This window comes from Chironomus tepperi, unplaced genomic scaffold, assembly GCF_022539635.2.
Source record: "Chironomus tepperi strain 1889 unplaced genomic scaffold, CSIRO-AGI_Ctep_v1 contig_472, whole genome shotgun sequence".
NCBI lineage: Eukaryota > Metazoa > Arthropoda > Insecta > Diptera > Chironomidae > Chironomus > Chironomus tepperi.
The window spans coordinates 138052-158586 of NW_027226594.1; the positions used below are offsets into that span (position 1 = coordinate 138052).

Consider the following 20535-nt stretch of genomic DNA (forward strand, 5'->3'; position numbering starts at 1 on the left):
TGGAAATAAAAGTCAAGGACAATAAATACATATCTAAATTTCATATTTTGCTGTTTAAATGCTTGAATGGGTTTCTTGTAATGGATTAATAATGGTAAATCAATAAAAGTTCAATAGCAATTAAAGGAATAATTCATATATTCCCCTTTATCATATAGTTAAATAGCTCCCGATAACTCAATGTCAAGAGCATATGATTAAAAATCATAGGAAGTGGGTTCAACTCCCACTGGGGATCTGTTACTCAGAATTAAACGTTTTAAAGCTCCTATAAAAAGCTCAGGAAATATACAGATTTTAATTTTCTCTAATCAATTGTTTGTTCCATAGCTAGTTATAATATCTACAGATCTTTGAATCAGATTCAGACACCAACGACAAGGCCTATTAGAAAAGTAATTAAAGCAAGAACAAATCTTACTGTAACAGGTAAAGAGACCGCTTTTAGGTACCGTAAAGGTCTTTCTGTATCATAAAAGCATGCTCTGTTAGGGTTAGAGGTATTATTCATGTCAGATCTCGTACTAGTTATCAGGTGATTACAATTCATCAAGGTTCGATCTAATCACGTTTTCAGAAGTCCTGTTGATGCTCAATTGGTAAAGGTATTTAAATCCAACTTTTTAGATGGCAAGAGATCGCGCAGCAGACCAAAGAACTCATGGAAGGAAGCTGTCGATAGAGATAGTGTCACACTTGGAATTGGTAATTGGTAAGCAGTAGCCAGCGATAGAACCAGCTTCAGGAACCGACTGAGGGAGGCCAAGTAAGTAAATAAGTTTCGATCTATAGAAAGTCTCCGCGATGGATTTATTTCTCATAATTTCTATATATTTATGGTTCTTATCTTTCACATTGTCCAGTTCTTGTCTCTATTTCTGACTGTGATCAGTCAACTCTATGTCTAGAAATAATCTTGACATTTCTGGAACATGGAACATTCCGTTGGATGAAAATAAATCTCTTAGCCCAAAAATGCCAATCACCAGCTTCTGTACATGACTCATTTCAACGTTAACCTTGTGTTAGATTCCTTTTAACAAAAAATAATTAACTTTTTCCTCTGCAAACATGGAAAAAAAAGCTTTAATGACTAATTTAAAAACTTTCGGCATGAACAAAGTCAAGCTTTCAAGTTCTTCTATTTATTAGTTTTTTTTTTTTAGGTATTAAAATATTAAAAATGCAAAAAAAAATCCATTTTATGTTTTCCACACTTGTACCGTGTCGCATGGACTTCAATTTAGGTCAAACAATATTGCGACTATATCCTTTTCAGAAGCCGTTCGTTTCGTGACAAACCTTGTTCAATACAATAATTCTATTGTTAAACATGAATAAAGTCATTTTTACATCATCATAAAAAATAGAGTCATCAGAATGGATTCACAGGACGCGACTACCTAATGTGTCAATATTCACAGTCAATCTACAAGTCACGAGTAGTTTATTGAAAAAATTCTCATTAAAAAATCTTTGTCGTGTGACCTAAAAAAACATAAGGAAATAGAAACTGCTTTCAGTTTACAGTCTTCCTTCTTCAGTCATAGACGTTCAATTTTACATAGCCCGAGAAATGAGAAAAGTTCAAACAAGTTTGTGTCTTGTCGTTATTGCGATGATATTAAATATTCAAAACTGTGAAAGTTTAAATAATATTTATTATTATGGAAATGTATCCTGTGCATTTTGTGAGTTCCTCTTCATTACCAGAGTGTGACTTTCTCAAAAGCGACCGTTAAATTTTTTCAAAAAAAATTCTTTTCCGTAATATTCAAATTTTTTTTGACCGTTACTTTTACTTTTCTTCGTAACGTAAATTTTTATTTCAAAATAAGTTGAGTTCGAATTGTTCGAATTTTTCGACAATCGAATGTCGAAAAAATTCGAATTTGAGACGGCCACACTCTGTTCATTACATTTTTGGAGATTTTTGTAGCACTGCTGAATAACAAACAAAAAAATCAATTTCAGATGGGACAAAAACTTTTGATAATTCTTTCAATTCAATGTCAGCTAATAGACGACGTCCGACAAATAATATCAGTTTAACGCTTGTTAAACGTCCAGATGGCAATAATGTATTAACAGTCACTAAAAGTCCAGTTGACACTAAAGACATTAACATTCCTGGTGAAGCAAGCTTTGTGTCTGTTGACGTTCAGAGTGACACCGCTCGTGTGAAATTTGGACAGATTAATAGTGATTTTGAGCTGGTATCGGAACAGATACAAGGAAATGATGGTTCAAGTTATGAGGTAATTGTGAGAGTTTTCTCATGTTGAGTTGGAGAAATGGACAATTTGATTTGGCAATAAAAATATATATGTTAAAGCTATAAAATTTAATAGTTTTTTATCTTGCGGAAATGAACTTAAGTGATTTAATAAAACAATAAGAACATGATTTTATGACCGAAAAGGAACAGAGTGTGAAAAAGGAGAGAAATAGGAACGTATTGGCACGTATTGAAATTATGTCAGAACGGCCATTAGACGGTACAAAGGTTAGAACCAAGTGAGAGCAAATTTGTTTTTTTTCGCCAAGTGACTGAAATTTGGTTCGAAGATTACTAATGCCTTGTTGCTGTAATGACGATATTTCAATCTTTGCAGATCAGTAGTGGCTCCAGATAAGCATGACTCTTAGGAGGTGTCGAATTTGGTAAAATCTAGTTCCACGCCAAGTAAGTAGTTCCACGCCAGCCTTCGTTATGCCAGAGACTGTTTATAGCTGTTTTTCTCATCGTGTACCTTTCAAGCTATGCTTTTGATCAAAGATTATCATATTAAAACCATAAGTTGAAAATCATGGCAACAGGCTGGCTATAAGTAAGAATAAAACTACATTTGATTTCAAACTACCATCAAATCAGCACAACCCTTTCCCAATCTCACATTCTAAACCTGTAAGCATTTCTGGAACATACTAAAGGTAGCTTGCTTAACATTATAAAATTTCCAGACACATAAAAATTTTTTACAGCCATAAAATTTAACTGAATTGCATGTTCTCAGTCAATGAACTACTTCGTCAGACTCCATAAAAATCCTTATAAATTATCGACAATGAAAAAAAAATCTAATCTTGAGCTTAAGGGACTTCAATGTTAATAGTGTAGTACTCAATAGCATGTGCTGAACTTTACTGAATAGCACAATGTGTATGTAAGGGCATCGATATGTTACTTATTGACGTTAACACGTGAAGTTGATCTGATGGCATCAAGTGACTGATTTTGATTCATTTTTAAGGGAATAAAATTCTGTTCGTCGTATTGTGCTGATTGGGCTCTTCAATGGGTAGTTGGATTTCCAGCGTATGTCGGCTTTTGAGATCAACGATGCAAGGATTCCTCATCCTCATTATTTCAATTATTTTAGAACTCTAAAACTCGGCGTTAACTTCTTTTCATTCAATAAGCTCTATAACTATGTACCATTTAATCCCCTAACAGACAAGGAGCATGCCCATAAGTATGTCCAAAAACTGGACTTGATGAATTGTAATGCTTGAGTCAGGGACTCCTTATACCCATGAACCAACTCATTTTGGTAAGCATTCTCATACTTTGTTAAGGTATCTACGTTAAACGAGGCTATTGTCCTAATCACACCCCTTTTACTACGCCCCTGAATGCGCAACAATAAAGTTCAACAACAATAGCCACTTAGCAATAATTATTTTAATTATTCAATTTCCTTATTTAAATGAAGCAAATGGAAATGAAAGGAAAATTTAATCGGAAAAACTGCAAATAAAATTGCATTAAAATTTATTCTTTTTCTCTCTCTTTTGTGTTCCTTCCTCTTAAATTTCCGAAATTATAAGTGAAAAAATGTATTGGCGCGAATACAATAGGAAATAGAAAATTGAAAATAATTTATTATGATAATTTATGCTCTATGGGAAAAAGTGGCATAAAAGTTTTTTTTTCGGTCGAGGTCATAGACGCTCATTATAGCAAATAATCGGTTCGAAGGGCAATGAATCATCAAAAACTATCGAGATTATATATCCATATGATTAATAAAATTAAGATTAATTCTCAAAAATTTATCGATAAGATTTTAAAACAAAATCGGTGCATTTGATGCTATTTCCATCAGTATCGAACAAACAGTGTCTAAAATATGAAGTTCTTAATAATATTTGTTGTGTCAATGGCAATTGCCGTTATGGGTTGGAAGCAAAAGTATGGAAATGATTTTGTGACATATTCGATTGGTGATAGATATGAAAAAGGTGTGTAAAGTCGTTGAATATTTTTTGTATGAAAATTAGCACGAATTTGTGAAAATGGATGGAAATTGAGGAAATGAGGTTTGTGAATTGTGCTGATTAGGTAAAAAAGTGTGCTGATAATTTGCAAGTCAGATGGGACAGAGAAAGATTCTGAAAGAATTGAACTTTTGGGTTCTGAGTCAAGGCTTCTTGGAAGGAAAAAGGTTTTGATGTCAATTCGGATATCGACAGCTTTTGAGTCCCAAATCTTGTTCTTAAGAAAATGTGTAAGGGATTTAATATCAAAAGGACTGTCTAAAGCAGTGGTGGACAGCCTGTGTGGTATGGACCATGTATAGTGATCAGTGTCGGTTGAAGCTCATCACTCAGATGAACTAGTGTTCGCTGGGGCACTATTGCGTTGCTGTATTAAGCTGTGAATCTGTTCTGATGGCTCCGTGACGGCTGAACCTTGCTTCTTTATTTTTCAAGTCGTACAGATCAACTGTGATCCATGGCCTCTCTCATTCGGCTCTTAAAGCTGGCTTTATCGCCGGCTCTATCGCTGGCTCCCGCTTGCCAATAACCAATTCATGATCCATCGACTCTCTTAGTAGGCGTTTAATGTTGACTCTATTTCTGTATCCCATTTCCCAATTACCAATACAAACTTCTACACTGTCCCTATTGAACCTTCCGTGAAAAATAGACTTCGATCGATTTCTACGTCAAAAAATGTGGGTGGCCGAAAGTTCGCCGTATTGTGCCACTCGGGATATAAATTGACATTTAACATTTGACAAATTTGTCAAACAACTCCTTTAAATTCTATTAAGTTCCACAAATTAAACAATTTTTAAAGCTTACACAAACATTACAAACTCATCTATCTCTACCATCTATTAAGATCCAATCAACTGGACATAACTTTTTTGCCAAAAGAAAAATAAATTCTTCACAAAATGTCAAATGTAAAAAAGATAGAAATTTTGTCTGATAAATGCCATGCCTGTGGGGAAAAATTAGAAAATTGTTCATGTCAAAAGCAGTATAAAGTCCTAAAAATTACGATTATTTCTTTCGAAAAAATGAAAATGAAAAACTTTTATTCTGTACCTTAAAAAAGCCATGGAAAGTTTTTCAAGCTTTCTGCAAACGATTTATTTCTGTGAAATAACAAGAAAATTTCTTAATTGCCTGCTTAACCAGAAAGTTCCTCTTCAAAGTTTTTGTGCTCATGATTTAGTCATATCTTTTGATTTACTTACACTAATGGCCGGTAGAAATGAATTGATTGAGTTTAATAAAGATTTGATTGCTTTGCTAACTGATAAATCTTTGAGACTCGCAATTAAGGCTTGAGTTGTGATTATGCTGTGTAAGAGGCTTAATTGTAGGAAATTATAGAAGATTGGTGATTAAGGCTTGATAGGAAAATAATGAAGTTTTGTGAGCAATTGCTCACATTTAATTTTTGGATGTAATTTAGTTCAGGGTTTAGCTTGCTAGAGAAACAGTCGATTTTAGGTCTATTCCCGATGATTAATAGAGCTTTGAGTTTAATCCAGTCGACTTGAAACTTGATTAACCGATTTGTGACCGATCGCCACATGGCACGTCATATGACAGCCACTTAGACATCATATGACAGCCACTTAGACATTATATGACAGCCACTTAGACATCATATGACAGCGACTTGGACGTCACATGAAAACCACTTGGACGCCATATGACATCTACTTAGACGCCATATGACAGCCACTTGGACGCTATATGACATCGACTTGAACGCCATATGACAACCACTTGGACGCCATATGACAGCGACTTGGATGTAGAGTTGTCAATTATTTGGGTTTTTACTATTTGTACAAATACCAAATACCCAAATATCGAGACCCCCAAATATTGTACAAATACCAAATATTTTCGAAAGTATGAATATGACACTAAAAACATCTGAATTTTCAAAAATTTGCCTGTATATTCACGCTTAGTGTATAATTAGTAATAACAATCAACTTAAAAGTAATGAAATTAATGGTTTTCTAAAGAATAATAATGAAAAATAACTAAAATATTAACTTATTTTCAGTCATATGATTAGGAAATTTTGACTTAAAACATTCTATGCAGAGAAGGTTCGTTCAACACTTGTTAACGTAGCTTGAATGGACTTCAATGAAATATACCACACATCTAACTTCTCAGTCCTGTTTTTAGTATTTTTGAATGATTTAATGTCTTGATCTAAGTCTATTCATGAATACAGCCATTCTAATCATAAGGACATGAAATGCGATTTTCTATCTCTTCGTCCTGACTTTCAAAACCACAATATGAGTTAAATTTATGTATTTATTAGATATTTAATCAAAACAATGCTCAAAAAATCAAAAAAATTACATAAATTTTTTTAAAAAAATTTTATATTTGAAGATTTTCATACTTGCTTTACATTTAACTCTTATATTGGTAGATACAAATTATTTGGTTTGAAATTACAAATTATTTGGTGACCCAAATAGTTTTAAAATGGACCAAATACCCAAATATTGGTATTTGTAATTGACAACCCTACTTGGATGCCATATGACAGACACTTTGATGCCATTTGCCTTCCATAAATAATTTGTTCCTCGCAAGTATTTTTCGTGGAAGTTCATAAAGCTCATTTCAACCTCGTCATGTTTCTTTTCCGTTTCCTTCTTCATACTTTTCTTGTTAATTCTCAAACAAGCTTTATGTTAAAATAAACATAAAATTAGTATGAATAGCAAACACGTGTCTTACACTGCAAAGTATGGCGTTATTTGAAGAGAAAGAGAAAAATGAAGAATGAGCTGCGCCTGAAGTAACATTTGCAGAGAAAATTAAGAGTTGAAATGTGCGAAACTTATAATTAAGAAATTTTACGACGAGAATAACAAGAAGTCAAAGGTCTTTCAAAACTGCTTAGCTTTTTGGGACATTTTGTTGATCAATTTACGGGTTCTGTCAAGGTCGCGCTGACTTGACATTTCAACCTGTTTAATTAATTTCTTAAAGGTTACATTTCATCTTGTTATTAAGGGTATATCATTAATTATTATAATCAAGAGCTGCTTTGAGGAAATAATTTTGAAACTCTTTGAGATGGAAAATTAATTTTGAATTTACATATTAAATTTGCGAATGCCTTTGAAGTATTTTAATGATTTTGTAGAATGTTTTAATGGTGCTTGAGTATGGAGAATTAATAATTAGGTATGGATTCTGTTTCTAGAGATTTAGAGCTCTAGCCTGAGCGACACCTAATAGAAGCGTCTGCATGATGTCCCTATTGCCTATGGCATTTAGATGGTGTCTCTATTGCATGCACAAGATGTCCTTATGACTTCCACATGGTGTTTCTATGACATCCAAATAGTGTCCCTATGGGATCCACATGGTGTCTTTATGACATCCACATGGTGTCCCTATGATATTTACATGATGTCCTTATAACATCCAAAAGAGTGTCCCTATGGCATCCACATGGTGCCCCTACGACATCCATATGACATACACACTAATACAATTAACTGGATTCTATATTGTGGTAATATAAGAGCTTTACCTGAGCCTAAAAAGCTCTGTAACACTGTACTAAAAGCTCCGTACCAAAGCTTTCTTAATCTATGTCACTCGGGATAGAAACTTGTTCACAAATCCTGTATTAAATTCCCCATAAAAATCTTAAATTCCACATTAAAGCTCAAGCTCTATTTCAACCCCATTCTACTTTCTAGTCTCTATTATTCTCAACTCATTCTATTGTATTCAGCATTAAATACAGCATTCTTAGATATTATAAAAGAACAGACGACAATTTTCAAACGTTAGCAAATTTTATCCCCTGATAATTCCATCTGACAATAGCACCAGAACCAAAAGTTCTAAAATTCTTATGAAAAATACAATTTTTTCGCCTCCAAACTTTATTAAGCTTTTTCAAAAGCTTTTAATTCCCATAAAAAAAATGAAATTCAATTCGAATTCATTCATTTGTGAAAAAAAAAAGTTCTCCACAAAACCCAAATCGCATCACACTGAGCACAGCAGACAAGCCAGACACAGAAAAAAAAGCCATTTTATTATCGTTTAAAAAAGTCATTTTCAGAAATTTAACCACACATTATTTTCCATTCTAGGTGACTTTCTTATCAGGAATGAAACAGTCGAGTCTAAATTTTCAATTTACAATTGGCCGCGTGTTCATCGACTTGAATTAAAAATTGAGAATCATGATGATTTACTTAGTTTCGCTCAAATTGACATTGTGGATACGGATGTGAGTATTTTGTAATTTTTATTATTGAGTGTTGAGCTGTAGAGTGAGCTGTGGGGTTGTTTAAAAATGATGTCATTAAATAAAAGGGAATGGAATTTGACTTGAGTAGAGTTGGAAGGTCCATATCCGAGCAGCACGATGCTTTTCGTGGTAAAAATGGCTGTCGTTAGGACACTGTTATGTGTTGTTGTCGAAAAGGCGATATAGCGGCACCGAAGCGACTACATTGTGTTGCTTGGGGTACAATTTAGAGTTGTCTCTACAGAACAGACGCCTGTTAAGACTTATGGAGTTTGGACCTCTTGACTTCCTGCCAAATTCAGCTATCTTCTATTGAGGACGTCAATTCTAATTATTAATGCAGCTTAAGTCAAGATGACTTGTCTAGATGTACAACTCAGCAGGGACGAACTCTCGATTAAGAGTTCCCGATGAGTAGACCATGAACGAGTTTTTCCAGTCTCGAGACTACCCGACAAAGGTTTCCTGGTCTCGACAAATTCTCTAGACTACCCGACTTCGAGAAACCTTACTCCAATCCCGCACCCCCTTTATTGGAACCAATTCTTCAATATTAAAGGGTGTTTTTTGAAAAAAAATCAGTTAAATCCAGCATATTGACACTAATCCATGTACAATCCCCAATAATAATCCTTCCAAGAAGGAGCAATCAATCGGAAAATTTCTTAAATGCTTCTCAAATTTTTCTCTCAAAATTAATCTTCACTAGGGATTTCAATCCCGGGACAAAATCTCAATCCCGGGATTACGGGATTTGAAAATCTGATCCCGGGATCCCGGGATTAATCCCGGGATTAGATAATGAAAAAAAGTATTCTTTTGATATTGATAATTAAAGAAAAATAACACGTTTTTGGTCAAATTTGTAATACTAAATATATTATTAGAAATTTTAGGGCTCAATGAATCATTTCAAGCAGACAAAAATGTGTTAAAAGGACTAGGAAACGACAAGTTAATGTCGAATAATTTCTCAAAATCCCGATTTCGATAGATTTTCGGGTTCGGGATTACGGGATTTTTTGAGATTTTCCAGGAAATCCCGATAGCAAAAAAGCATAATAAACATTGTGATCACAATCACTACCAAAATTTCAAATTATAATAGTCGTTAAAATGAATGTTCCTAAATTTTTTAGCAAATTTTAAGAAATTAAATGCAAATTTATTTAATTTCTGGTCTTTAAAAATATTAACAATTTAATATGAATTTTTAAAGAAAGTTTCAATATTCAGCTTTTAAAATTGTGGTTGAAATTATTCGATCAGTTATGTAGTGACATACTACATGATTTTTAAACGAGTTATTTTAGATTTTTTAAAATTTAAGATTTCAAAGTTGAAGTTTTTGTATCAATATGAAATGAATTCTCAATCCCGTAATCCCGGGATTGAAGCTTATCCAATCCCGGGATTGCGGGACCGGAAAAACGTCCGGCATGTGATGCGGGATCCCGGGATTGAAACCCCTAATCTTCACATTCCATCATCTCATCTTAACAACATATCCCATAGCAACAACTTCCCATAACTCATTATAAAATTTGAAAAATATTGAAGCATTAAATAAAGTCCCGCAGCACCAATTTTCATCAATTTTCTTTTTTTGATAATTTTAGGAGCCCCATGAGGTCCATATAAGCACGCAACCCACACATTATGAAGTTCTTATTGTCAGCAAATGTAAGCTGTATGGCTTAGTCAAAGTCTATCATAAAGCACCAGAAAATTTTCATCATTTAACAAAATTATTTCCGTCATTATTCAACGCACAACGAGGTAGAGGATATTAAGGTGATGATAAGCAAGTTCCAGCATCACTTTTAATAAATTAGAAATTTAATGATGATAAAAAATTTTTTATACAGCAACGACTGCGAATTAAGAACTTTGTGCTGCTAATTTATTAGACTAATTATCAGTCTTTTTTATGTGTTCTGTAGTCTGAATGTTTTGTAATGTATATTTATAGCTTGTTTGTAGCTTAGTTTTATAATGGAATTTGTAATGGTGTTATAGATGCAGAGCTGGTGGGATTATAGTGTGAAAGTAAGCTTTTTGTATCATGCAGTTGTAAATTATTTAATGAATAAGTTGAGAATTTAGATAATAAAGTAATGTAATTGAAGAAAATTCTGTAGATTTTCAAATTGTTAATGTTTCTTGTGTACCTGAATAGTAAGAGTCGGTTAATCGGTGTAAAATCTGGCATCAGGCAGTCGTGACTCTGGAATGGTGATGGATCTAATTGGAATAATACACCAAAACAGAGTCACGTATGCATTCTTGAAATTCCTGTCTCGATAAATTTTCGCAATCATCCCGACTTTTGAAATTTAGACCCCGGGAAATCTCGATCCCGATTCCGAAAGCGAGAAAGCATAGAGTCACGTCAACCAGGGAACGGGATTTTGATCTGTTAGTCGATTTGTGCTGTTTAGGTACAGGTATTTCTGAAGATCGAGCTACGTTGATAATAAATTGAGATGAGAGATCAAATTGCTCGCCTTGCGTCGACTTTTCCATGCAAAATCCCAGTAGACTTCTAGCTTCGATTGAGATTCTAGATTCGGTCTTGATGGTTTCAAAAATTCCTAACAACAGTAGCTATTAAAGCAGACAGTGTCAAGAAATAGGTTTCTGAAGGAGTGGATTGTCTATCAGTTCTGCTCAATTATTCAAAGGATTTTAAGTTTAAGGTTTTTGCAAATTGACAATTGTTTGCAAGTTTTACTGAAATTGAAATGTTGGAAAGCTAGCCTCATAAAACTAAAATAGTCTGTGGACAATGGGGTCTGATTTATTTTAACTAGAGCAAGCATAATACCCAACTTTAAGCTTAAGCTTGCAGCTTTCAGCAAATGATTGGCAATCTGTGGAATTGCCGTATGCAGTTTAGGATGAAGCTTACCACCAAGGTGTACCGCTAAAAATGCAAGGTTACTCTCCAATGATCTAAGACAGATTTGAGATTCTTACAATGATGAAACAACTCAGTAATTTTTCACACAGAATACTCGAGAAGCAATGATCTTAAAAATTTAGAAAGTGACTTCTTAGAAGAACTAGAAAGCCTCACCAATCATCCCAAAATACCCAAAATCATCAACTCAATTATAAATTTTAATGTTTTTTTCCTTCTTTGCCCATCTTCAATTTAATAAGGAAGCATCTTCACGTCTAATGTATTAAGGATATAATGTTGATAAAATGTTCATTTAGTTGACGAAGATTCGAAGAGACACAAAAATGGAAATGAATATTAAAAAAGGTTGTTTTCATTAAATCAATGTGAATTTAATCGTCAACAATCCAATGAAATGAGCATTAATCTATACTGAATATTCTATTGTGTAAAGCAATTTTTATGTACACAAGACAGAAATCAATAAATTACCGTTGTTTACAGTCCATTACATCACTTTTGTGTTTATTTTTTAATTTCTGATGTAAATGTAAGCAGCTAAAGTTAATTATGTTTTCTAAATTCGATTAACAATTGGAAGTAAATGGCAATAAACATGCAACAAATCAGACTTTATAAAACGTGTGAAATAATCATTTATAAAACAGTAATAAGTTCGCACATGGTTTATAAATGAAGAATTAGATATTATGTTGAGAGTAATTGCACTTGAGAGGTAGATAATTGAGTTTAGGAATTTATGAAGTTATTTTGTGGTGGGAAGTGATTGGAATTTTGTGGTTTAGATCGTTGTGGATTGGATTTTGTTGAGAAAACGTGCGGAAAATGGGATTTTTTCAATTTAAAATTCAAAAGTTTAGATTTGGTGTTGATAAATTAGAAGTTTATGATGTTAGGTGATCCGTGGGAGTCTCTAATGCATTCTCATATGAGTATTGAATATTTTACTACACTGTGAATGTATTAGATTGTCGCATATTGAATTGTTGCCAAAATGATACCAACATATCAGTATACTTAGCATTCATGATTAGATTCTAAGTATAATGATGCCACTTGGCATACCATGTATACAGAAGCCCAAGTGGCGCCCCAGTTCTTAAGGTAACTCATTCAGACTTTGTAGATGGTAAAAGATCGCGAAGAAAACCGAAGAATTCCTGGATTGGATGTGTTGAAGAGTACGCTACAGTCCTTAATATCTTCAGAGATTCCCTACGCGCGGTAATGGGCCCTCATGCGCACCAGCCAAGAAAGGAAGTAAGTAAGTATATTGACGCTTTGACGCCGTGATGTAAATATTTTAATCTGTGTGACTATCTTGAGATGATTTCGGAGAGCACGATGACATTTTCGAACATAACATGCTCACTAAAGCATCGCTTCATTGCCACATTGACGGTAAGATACGAGTTGCCCTGTAAGCACCTATATTACAGATTTTGAAGCATTTTATGGAGATAAATGCAGTTCCCCGCGTTGTGCTTCTCGCGATTGATAGTCTCTTACGAAACATGGTTCAATATTGCATCAATTTGGTACTATAAGAGAGTCAGCATTTCCATACGAATTCCATTACCTCATTTTTGACGCTCTATAGTACATAATAGATAGAGTGACCATACAAATCTCAAACACCAACCTTCATACTATCCACAATTATGCTAAACTCTAAACCATACCCACTACACACTCAAATTTTCCATCCACAACGCATCAAATTGTAATCAAAATCATCTCATTTTCACGAGAAGCACAGATAGAAATATAAAAAAGTTTCACATTTCCATCTATTTAATTGTACTCAAACACCATAGCAACAGGATTATTCACACCGAGAGCAAAAAAATACATTTTTTTATGATTATGAATAAGGAATTCGTATTTCATTATTCAAGCATTAAACTCGAAAAAATATTCATGCTTTTGTGAAAAAAGATGAGATGAAAAATAACAATTTTGAGTATCAACGTTGAGGGGATTTTGGGAGATGAATGAAGGAAGAAGGATGAACAGAATAAAAAAAAACTTTACCGACAAGAAGAACGAAAATTTCGATGGAATTAAAAACAAATCAAACTCAAATTATTCACAGATTTTTTTTTCTATATTGACGAAATTTTTTCGAGACATGCCGGCAATAAAATTCCTTAATAAATATTATCCTCGTGTCTTTTTGTCTCAAAAAAAAAATTAGAAATTCAAATTCACAACAGGACGAGTTTGGTGGTAAATTACAGTAAAAATAGCTCTCAGGTGTGCTTAAGTGTTTTATTTTGTTAACTTCATGAGTATAATTTAGGTTTTATTTATGGATTTATGGTTTTTGTACAACCCCTTTTACGCATGGAGAATTGAGTGTGGTTTTTGTGAGGCTTTTTGTGTTGAGGACAAAGGAATTAAGAACTTCTTCTCTTTTTTGTGATGGAATATTTTATGGAATTTAGTGATGAGATTGAGAGATTTGTTTATTCTAGAATTACACCTCAAAAAGGACATTATGAGAGTAATGTAGAAGGTAAATAATGTGGTATGAGATCGGCATAGTGCCAATTTGCCAGTTTTGAACCGATAACACCTCAAGTTTGGGCCACATAACCATGTTGTAGACTCTTTGGTGGGTTTCCATAAATATATAGAACGCCATTTAGGAGATTTTTAAAACTTAACATGATGCTTCAAGATCATCAGCAATTGTATCTTCTCTCCTAGCCACTCCTAGACCCTCCAGATTCCCTCCTAGACTCTCTTAGCTCCCTTCTAGCTCCCTCCTAGCCTCTCTTAGATACTTCCTAACCCTTTCCTAATTCTCTTTCCCCTTTCAAGTAGCACAAATCAGTTTATCGATCAAAAATTCAGCATCAGGATACTCTAGCGTGACTCTGGAATTTAAATCGATGACTGATTCGATGACAGGTCCAACAAAATGTCAGTATCATGCAGCAGCTTCAAAACCAAAGTGGTGGTTTTTAGAAAAATGGTTTTGGAGATGTCGAACTAAACAAACTGCTAAAACGTGGAAACTTGTTGCCATAGGACATGACTGCCATAGGGCATTTAAAATGAAAATTGCCACTTGGATCCCATGGCGGCAACTACCTGGCTCCAATGAAAAACTTGTGCAGATCAGACATGTCAGAGTCACACCGGTCTGGAGCTGGATTTTTGATTGATTAACCAATTGCTACTTAGATGGAAAAGGTGGATTAGGAACGGTCTTGAGACGGGCAAGGAATTGATTTGTGCTGTTCGGGCATTAGCCAATCTGACACTCTAAGATAACATTCATATACAAAACGCTACACACAGCTAACTGACGTCAAAATATTCCAAAATCCGACATTTTAAGCTGAACAGCTAGCATATCACCCCGACCATCATCCTCAAAAATCCTCGACTCAAAAATTTACTCAGAACTATTGAAAAATAGCTTCCATTTCATCTCACGTGCCATATTGAATCAATGGCTTAACAAAAAAAAAATTTCTTCTTTTTCCATTAAATTTATTTTTCCTCACATCAACAGCATGGAGAAATATTGAGTATTTTTAAACTGTAACGATAGATTACACAAAAGAGTTTTTCATAAATAAACTGGAAAATATTGAAAAAAAAAACTGAAGGCGGAAAAATGTTGTAAGGCTGAAAATATTTTGATAAAAGATTAATTTTTCCTCCCCTAGAGAATCATATTGACGACTTTATGGCGCGCTAATTCTTCATTTTATATCAAGCCTGAACGAAAGAGCTGAGGGTTTCGATTTCATGAAATGAGCCCTTTTTCCTTGCCTCGCATTTCGCTTCCATCGCTCGATTCAATAACTCTCAAAAGTGCTCTATAGTTTCCTTTCTTCTCAATGTCTATATGTATGCCTATATACCGTATTATCATTTGGTATTAAAGGCCTAAAGAAAAGTTATTTTCATCACTTCCTCTTCTTTTTAGTTCTTTTTTCCACTTTTGCTTTTATTTTTTTATTTTTCAGTTTTTTTTTTGTTCTGCTTCCTTTTATGGAATAAAAGCAAACCGAAATTCTTCTTATTTTTTTTTTTATATCTCTTTTTTTATGAAATCTTATATTCATAGAAATGAGACTTAAGGTGAAGATGCTTTGTCTCGTGGGGTGGCTTAGAACAAAGGAGGTTTATTTGAGTGTTATTATTTTTATGTTTGATAGCTTGAAGCAAAGGGTGATGATGGTTTAAGTTGGCTGTATTTGAGTATAGTTGGCTAAAGGCTGTTAAAATCGAATATATTATGCGATTGTCCACTATAGTCGACTGTATTCAGCTATATTTGACTATATTTGGCTTTATTCGACTAGAATCTACTAAAATCGACTAAAGTCGACTATATTCGACTCTATTTAGTTATGTTCGACCATAGTCTGCTATATTCAACTATACCCAGCTAAAATCAACTATATTAACTAGGGGTCCGAAAATTACCGGTAATCGGGATTTGACGGTAACGGATATTTACCGGTAATTACCGGTGATTACCGGTAATATCCGTATATTCCGACTATAAATATCCGAATATTTAGGGTAAAATTTTTTTTATTTTTGGTCACTTTTTGTCATTTTTGAAAAATTTTGTCATTTTTGAAAAAAGCTATTTGTAAACGATTTTAGAGGATGACTTGTATAGAAGAGATATTGCATTAAAACTTTTGACTATTGGACTTCATGCAGTTTAAAATTTCCAAAAGAAAAAATTTGAAAATTAACCGAAATTTGGTCAGTTTTCGTTTTAGCCTGATTCAGACTGATTTTCAGATGTAATTTTTTGGTAATTTTTTTCAACAGTAAGCAAATAAAAGTTGTAAAATATATCCAAATATCCAATGCTCACTGCGAAAAAATGTGACCAAATATTACATTTGACTTTGAAAATTATATATCTTGGAATTGACAAGTTTAAAAATTCTTTTGGAAATATCCTCAATAAATGTTAGTTTAAAACACTTTCAAACAAATTTGAACAAAACTGCGAAGAGTAATAAGCATTTAAAGTTTTAAAAAATTAAAAATGTCTAAAAATAAGTTTTTTACCCTTAACAAAAAAATAAACTGCGGTCTTAATATATGAATTTTTAAAAAATTCGTTAAAAATCTGTTACCGCTGGATAATCCATAGAAATGAACGGTAACGGTAATGGATATTACCGGTAATTACCGGTAACGGACGGTACGGATATCCGTCATTCGGACCCCTAATATTAACCTATATTCGTCTATATTCGGCTTTAATCGACTATTTTTGGCTACATTCGGCTAAATTCAACTATTTGCGGTAATGTTCGATTATTTCCGGTTATATTTGACTATTATATCCGACTAAATTTGACTATATTAAGCTATTATCGGTTATATTAGACTAGATTCGACTATATTCAGCTATATTCGACTATAATTGGTTATGTTCGGCTACATTCGACTTCAATCGGCTTTAGTTGGCTATATTCGACTATATTCGGCTTTAGTCGACTATACTCGACTATGTTCGCTTATATTTAGCTATTTTCGGTAATTTTGAACTACATTTTGCTATTATCGGCTATAATCGACTATTTTCGCCTTAAATCGACAATATTCTGCTAAAGTTGTCAATCAGTTGGCTATAATTGACTAGAATTTAGGAGACTTTATCAGATAAAATTCCTGCAACTTCGTCTATGCTTTGAAAAAATATTGTTTTGCGTTGGTGAGAAAATTATTGATCTGGACTATTAATGCTTTAATTTTGACATTAGAATACGATTGCTACAGCATCAAAGATCTTCTAATCCTCTTTAATCTTTCACTCTAAACACGATACTGCATTAGCGACTATCATGTGAGTCGGAAATTTTTAAAATAACAGGCAGAATCATCATCAAATATGAAAGACTCTCTAGTTGTGTATAATAATAATAATAACAACAATCCTTAATTTTAATGTTTGAATTTAAAACAGATTTACTCTCGAAAATGTGTGCTGCTATTTGTTGTTTCACAGTTAATGATATAGCAGGCTATAGCTTTGCAACTGAGGATTTGTCAAGCCACCACACTCAAACTTAGACTATCGGTTTATAATGGGATAATAATGCTGATAATAAAAATTATTAAAATTGCGGACCACATCAGGTTGAAAACCTGCAATCAGGATTGTCAATATGTCAAATGAATCGATTTTTTGTCCCGAATTGCTAGAGGGAAAAAATGGAAAATTTTTGATACTAACAAATTAATAGCTGTGTCTTTATTATCTTCACGAGCAATAAATCCTCAAAAAAATTGACCTAATTATTCATTGAGATGAAATACAGAACAACAAAGCTACCCTCATATTGAAAAATTTGGCAGCTTTCGGTTTTATGTTGTATTTTATAGAGACATCTGACAGCTTGTAGTAATCAGGCTGTACAGACTTATGCGCTCAGTAACATCAAAACCCTTAAATTCCTTCAAAAAAATTCCCAAATTCACAGTTTTTTGTGTATAAAAAGTCATAAAAAATACTCCAAGGATATTAAAATTCAAAATCGATCGATATTCTAACTCGGCAGTAGAAGCAGCCGCCACAAAATATATACTTATGTTTACACAATCGAGCGACTCTAAATAAATACAAAAAAATGTAGTTTTGATAGGCTTGCATGTAAACATAAATTGGAGAGTTGCGAATTTTTCTTCCCCATTTTTCTGTTCCTTTATTCAATATTGTTGTTTTTATTATCAGTTGAGGTTCAGTGTTATATGTTGTATGTATTATGTTGTGTGTTTTATATGATGTGATATGATTCCATCTCCCCCCTTTCTTTTATAATTTTATTTTATACATATATGTACAATTACCGCATACAGAACAGAAGCCCTGTCTGAAGTGTGCTGCAGTTGGAATTAAATGAAAAGGAAATTTCTTCCTTTTATTTGCTGCTGCTTGTTTTTGTTGTTGTTGTGTGCAGGAAAAATATGATTAAAAAGAAATGAAATGAAGGATGGATGAAAAATTATATCGTGTGTGCTTAAAATGGATTCTCTTTTTTCATATTTTACAATTTTTTTTTAATTGGATTTTTTTCCTTTATTGCGTTACTAACTTGTGTCTATGATTCATTTAGAAGGTATTGTAAAGGATTTGAAGTTTTCAGCTGCAGGTGTAATGCAGGAATTCACAAGGAACACTATGGTTGATGTCTGGCGTGTACATGAACTCGAAGGGGAACAACAAACCAGCTTACAAGTGAAAGTGACAAACTTTGTTGCCTGAATTGTCCGCTTCTTGCATAAATCTTAATTGAAAACCAGACCTCCATACTCGGTATAATGACGTCTTAACCACTCCTTTGATGTCATTACTGTCTGGTTGTCTACAAAGAAAGTCAAAAAAGCACGAGGTCACCCATAAAATTCTTGGAAAGAGGCTGTTGATAGAGACAGAGTTGTACTTGGTATTTGCAATTGGTAAAAGGAAGCCAGCGATAGAGCCAGTGTTAAACGTCAACTGTTAGAGGCTATAGATCACAGCTGATCTGTATGGTCAGCGAGGTGAGGAATTATGATTCAAAAAAGGACAATTGAATTACTAAACCATTGCGCCACCAAGCCACTTCGAATCACAAAAGAAGCTCAACAAAACAGCAATAATACAAAGCTCGAAGTCGTCTCAGATTTTGTATGGATAAATCAACTCAGGTCGTCTCGACTCCATATGGATTCATATACAATTTGAGTCGACTTCGACCTTTTGCTCTAATATATTCAAAAATCCATCAAAATTTTAATTCTTTTACGACATCCGCACAGTTTTTCTTTTCAATAAAAGTCGAGTAAGGTCAAAAAACATTGATCCAAAGCTAGCTTATACTCTATAGCATATTGCTGGTCAATAAAATTTAACATCCAATAACCAAGAAGTAAACCTTTACGAGTCATTTAGCTACCAAAATTTAACCCCATCTATTTTCGATAAAATTGCTTCATTAAGATCTTAAATTTGTACCCTCATTTGTTGTTTTTAAGACACTACCTTCAGAATGATGGATTGAATACATTTAAGGACATTGAATGGAAACTCAATCAAATAAGGAAGTCTCCATGTTTTTTGCTTCCCACAATTAATAGCACAATTGAGTTTGCCTGATCTACTTTCCATTATTCGACCCCTAACAGTAAATCCATTCTTTGCTCAAATTACGATATCTTACGCTAAAATTCATTCAACCAGAAATAAAACAATTTTCTGACTTTTTTTTTTTTTTTTGCGACGCACATCAGTTCTTCTTTTGTTTTAAATTTAGGTAAATCACGCCAAATGTCAATAAAATGTCATTTCAGTCTATCATATCTCACCAGCAGCAGTAGACAATAGATGGAAATAATTTTTATATATATATAAATGACATCAATCAATAATTTGTCGATGATTTTGCCTTGGCTTGTAAAATTCGAACGAAACAATTTCTGTGTATTGTGTACGAATCAGCATACATGAATATAAATATGGATTGAGGATGATGATGATGATTGTGTATTGATGGATATTGAATTTCAAATTGAATTGATTAAAATTGATGACTTATAAGCTAGGGGAGGATATATTCATACTATGCTGTGTCTGTGGGGATGTGCAACGGATGTTGACTCTGTTGAGTCATTTGTATGGATTCTGAGATGAATAAGGGAGATTCAAATGGGAGTTCTGGATATTCAATTATTCTGAATATATTTATTTCTGAGAATTTAAGATGAAAGGTTGTCCTGACTACGCTATGAAGACTGATTTCGACCTATATTTATTGTAAAAAATGCGGTTCACCTCATTGCCCTGCTCTATAGCCGTGTTTCTCCAATAATACTCCACGGCATACTTGCTGGTTACGAAATGCTCCAAGAGTGACTTAAGTCGACTTTCACATATAAAATTCTAGCCGATTTCGAGTTATGGCGATGATAATAAGTATTTTGACACCTAAAATCAGCATTTTCAGTTACAGATTCTAAGCAATTGTCAAAATAATCAGCTACATAGGTCAAGTAGTGAGCTTAATTAAGCCATATG

General features: G+C 33.4%; 1 protein-coding gene across 2 annotated transcripts in view; it reads right to left on the minus strand.

Moving 5' to 3' along the window:
• The window catches only part of Tusp (WD40 superfamily protein Tusp), a 58697-nt gene that overhangs the window by 16670 nt on the left and 21492 nt on the right, over positions 1–20535 (minus strand). The gene's annotated exons all lie outside the window — the stretch shown is intronic.